General features: G+C 45.3%; 1 pseudogene; it reads left to right on the forward strand.

The window, feature by feature from the left end:
• The first annotated feature begins 232 nt into the window (after nt 1–232).
• LOC140194632 (endoplasmic reticulum-Golgi intermediate compartment protein 2 pseudogene) lies at nt 233–1453 on the forward strand (annotated as a pseudogene).
• Nucleotides 1454–4987: the final 3534 nt, after the last annotated feature.

Genomic DNA, 4987 nt, shown 5'->3' on the forward strand with positions numbered 1-4987 from the left:
AATCGTAAGATTTCCTGCTACCTGTTCCTCCTCCCTTGGAGACTGAAATGTCGTACATGGCGCGCATTGATAGGCTCTGTCTTTAGCCCATGAGTAGGAGAGCAAGGGTAGTAGTGAGTTTGGGTAAAACTCTGCCGCCACCCTCCGCTATTACAGGGCCAGGGGGCTCACACCAGGCCGTATGAGCCAGAAGAGTCCGCCGGCTAGCAGCATTGACCTAGAGCTACTGCCAGCCCAGGAGCCCGGTGGCCGGCAAGTGGCGACCATTCGCAGTTTAATTTATGAAGCTGAAAGTGAAAATCCCTGAATGCATCTTTGAAGATGAGGTGATTAAATAAGAAAAAGGCTCTGAATTTAATGAAGGAGCTTGATGCTTTCCCAAAGATTCCTGAAAGTTATATTGAAACTTCAACAGCTGGTGGAACAGTTTCTATAATTGCCTTTACCACCATTGCTCTATTGTCCATTATGGAATTTTTTGTCTATCAGGACACATGGATGAAGTATGATTATGAAGTGGATAAAGATTTTGCCAGCAAACTGAGAATCAATTTAGATATTATAGTATCAATGAAATGCCATTATGTCGATGCAGATGTCCTGGACTTGGCTGAAACAATGGTGGCTATCTCAGAAGGGCTAAAATATGAACCAACTGTGTTTGAATTATCTTCTCGTCAGAAAGTGTGGAAAAGAACACTTCAAAAGATTCGCAAAAAAGTGCAAGAAGAACACTCTTCAAGACCTTTTATTCAAAAGTGCTTTTAAAGGCTCCTCAACTGCATTACCACCAAGGGAAGACAAATTATCTTATCCACATGATGCCTGTAGAATACATGGACACTTGTATGTCAACAAAGTAGCAGGAAATTTCCACATAACTGTGGGCAAGGCAATCCCTCACCCAAGAGGTCATGCACATATGCCAGCTCTTGTTAGTCATGATGTGTACAATTTTTCACATCGAATGTCATTTGGAGAACCAGTTCCAGGAATTATCAATCCACTAGATGGAACAGAAAAAAAATGTCATTGATCATAATCAGACGTTTCAATACTTCATCACAATTGTGCCAACGAAACTGAATACTTACAAATTCTCAGCAGAAACCCATCAGTATTCAGTCACAGAGAGGGAGCGAGTTATTAACCATGCGGCAGGCAGCCATGGAGTTTTGGGTATTTTCATAAAATATGATATTAGCTCCTTGATGGTTACTGTGACTGAGTAGCACATGCCTTTAGGGCAATTCTTAGTAAGATTGTGTGGAATTATAGGAGGAATCTTCTCAACAACAGGCATGCTGCATGGATTTGTGGGTTTTTTAGTTGATGTAATCTGTTGTCGTTTCAAGGTTGGAGCTTACAAGCCTAAGGCTGTAACTGCACTCGATGGCCACGTAAATAATCACTTACTTCCGATTTTAAATGACTTTGAACACTAGCATTAAGCCAGGATGGAAAAAAATGATCACAAGCTATCCTCAACTTTTGGTGTGTGCAAAAAAACATTTTCGGATTGCACGAACCTTTGTCTAAATAAATTGTTAGTTATATTCAAACCTCTACAGTCTCAATACCACTCAAGGCATTACTGATCAAGTTGTTTATTTTTTACTGGTCTGCCTTTTAAATTGTTTAGTGTTTTATTTCAAAGAAATTCGGAAAGATTATTTATCAAGTCATACCATAATCTTCAGATGATGGGCTGGTTACTAGATTCAATGTCTTCATTTAAAATAAAGGGAGAATGATCTGTAAAAAAAAAGATTTCCTGCTACCTGATCAATGTTATAAATTGTGGAGAATTGTGTAATTCGGGGGCAGTGTCTGGACTGGCTCTTTTGGGAGATCAGTCTGTAACTTCCCCCATAGCATGCTATGAGTAAAGAATAAAGGTTTGAAAAAGAATTACGCGTGTTAGTGTATTTGTGGTATGATTGTCTTTGCATTGGTTGATCCAGTACAACAATTTGGCGAGTCTGAGACGAGAGTCCCGTGAGACAGCATCAGAGTTCGACTCGGTGGCGGTGACCTGAGATGGGTGGGCCCACAAGGTAAGACCCCTCTCATTAATTGTCCACCTTGACGATCCTTTCGTCTGGCGGGTAATCCTCTGACAGACTCCTTTCGAAACCTGAGTTGAGGATCGCCCGAGTACCGCAGGTTAAAAGAGGGGTTCGAGTCCCCGATGAAGTATTGCGAGTATCAAAGCCTGCCGGTGCTAACAAATTGGGCAGGGGATCATTGGTAGTGATCTATTACATTTTTCTTTGAGTGTGTTACATCAAATTGGTCAACGGGTTAGCGGTACTAACCTATTACATTTTGGAACTGGTAACCATTCTAATTGGCGTGGGGGGGCCGGGGCATGTAGTGCAGTAAATTGACCAGCGCAGGGCATAGCAGACGTTTGGCCAAACACAGGGAAGTGGCTCTCCCCTGCAATCTATCTGAATGCTGTAAGTACCTTTTGGGGTATACTTGTGACAATTTGTCTGTCTCAGCACCCTGCCTTAGGCCAGTTGTTAAGAGGGGAAGTCGCCCACGCGAAGGTCAGGACCCTGAAGTGGGTGCAGAGAGGCACAGCATAAGATTAATGGGGAGTAGGGGTTATAGATTATAAGGTGGTAAAGCCACACTCTGGAGTATCAGCACCCTGCCTTAGACCAGTTGTTAAGAGGGGAAATCCCCCTCGCGAAGGTCAGGACCCTGAAGTGGGAATGAGAAAAGGAGGCGGCTGACCCACCCTATTAGGAAGTATGGGGCAAACATTAGATAAGTCTGTAAATAACATGCCATTGTTTAAACTTTGTAAGGATGACCCAGAGAGAGAGAATGATTACAGAAGGTTATCAGCATGCCTAAATAAGAAGTTGGGGAGTGAAATTTGGCCTCTGGATGGGACCTGGGATTTAGATAAATCTCTAAAGGCAGAAGAAGCAATTTAGAAATGTAATACTGGACAAAAATGGAAGGTTTTAATGTCCAATTGGAGAAAAACAGCCGAAGAATTAAATAACAGATCTAAGCAAGGTAGTTGGGAGCATAACACACGTCGCAGAGAGATTAGTGTATGTGACAATGAAGGAAATTCGAAACCGTGGGAGATATTAAAAGGACTGTGTGAGGATTGCAATAACAATAAGGAAAAACAGGATAGGGAGACAAGAGAAAGGTGGGCTAAGGATAGGAGGAAAGATGAGGATGAAGACGGCAAAGGTAAAACTGAGGTACCTCTTGACTTGTCTGGACTGCCCATGCTCTTTAATGATAATGAGACTGAGGAGCAGGAGGTATAGCATATTTGACCCAAGTTCATGGCGCCGCCACCCCCATATACCGTTACCACTACCCAACCCCAGCCGCCTCCAAATACCCAATGGCCTCCCGAACCAGGGGACAACTTCAGCGAAGGGGAAGTAATAGGCGCCAGGCTAGGAGGCAACAAAACCTCTTGGTGGGAGATAGGCCCCTGATAGACCCTGAGACAGATACTGATCATGACTCCGGTATTGACGATGACGATCCCGAGTGGGTCCCCGGACCCAGGGGGAGAGGGATCCCGGTGCAATTTCCCAACAGGACCGTTCCCAATCCAAGGGTAGGACAGCCGGACCAGGTGGCTACCATGCAGGTTTATGCTCCTTGGAAGCCCCAAGAAATGGGTATGATCATGAATCAGGCCCCGAACAGGAAAAATGATCCTGAGGGATTTATCAGTTATATGATTGGCACAATCCAAATGTTTCAGGGGACTCCCCAGGATCTTTTTAGCTTGTGCTGCATGGTTCTTACGACCAGTGAGCAGCAAAAATGGAGAGAAGCTATAGGGGATCATGCCAGTTGGGAGTCCTTTTCCACCGCAACCCCGCCTGCAGAACAGGTGGATAAAATAAAGAAGGCTCCAAAGAAAGCTTAGCAGCGCCCCGTAGACATCGCTAAGGTCCTCGAATGCCGCCCAAAGGCGGGAGAGGACGGCTGCGATTTTTGGGAACGTTTCTGCTCCCTTTATGCAACCTATGCTGGAGATGCCGTTTATAATGCCGGCAATACTTCGCTCCGGTTTAATTCGATGATATTGCAGTGCCTCCCCAAGGCTATTAGAACTGATATGGACTGGCCCGATAGGAACAAGCAGGCCATGAAAAGGGCAGTTGAGAATTTTTGGAGTCACGGCAGGGACTCCAAGCCAACCACAGTAAAGCAAGAAATTGTGCAGCCTAAACATCTGCTGGTCCCTAATCCTGCTACGATCTTAAGCAACATTCCAGCGGACTCCCAAGTTTTTACTATAGTAGATTTACAGCTTGCGTTTTTTGCAATACCCCTTGCTCCTGGGTCACAGTACCTTTTTGCATCTACCTTTCAAGATCAGCAGTACACTTGGACTAGGTTACCCCAAGGGTTCGTGCACTCCCCCACCATTTTCTCGCAGATATTGCATAGGCAGCTTAGAGGTTTATAATTTCCCGGGGGCTGTACGGTAATACAGCACGTAGAATACCTCCTACTGGCAAGCCCCTCAAACGTGCAGGACACCAATACGCTTCTGAATGCTCTGCATTCATGGGGGTACGTGATCCCGCCCCGAAAAGTAAAGAGAGCCCGAAGGCAAGTGAGATTTCTGGGGACCCTTTTGAATGCAACAGAAAGGCAGCTCACCCCAGAAAGGGTAACCCCAATCCTTGTGACCTCCCCTGTCAACAACGAAAGCCATGCGTGCTTTCCTTGGTCCGGTAAATTTTTGTAGACAGTGGATTCCCAATGTTGCCCTGTATACAAGACATTTGAGCCTCTGGCTTCCAGTGCGCTTAAAGGGCCCCTAGAGCTAACCGAACAACAGAAAGAAGCCTTTGAGGAATTGACGAAATCCCTCTCGAGAGCACCTGCTCTCGGCCGCCCACTCTATGACCATCCGTTCCAGCTTTTTATGAATGTTTTAGATGGCTGCGCCACTGCAGTGCTCACTCAGACTCATGGGGAT

The sequence above is a fragment of the Mobula birostris genome, chromosome 3 (assembly GCF_030028105.1).
Source record: "Mobula birostris isolate sMobBir1 chromosome 3, sMobBir1.hap1, whole genome shotgun sequence".
Classification (NCBI taxonomy): domain Eukaryota; kingdom Metazoa; phylum Chordata; class Chondrichthyes; order Myliobatiformes; family Myliobatidae; genus Mobula; species Mobula birostris.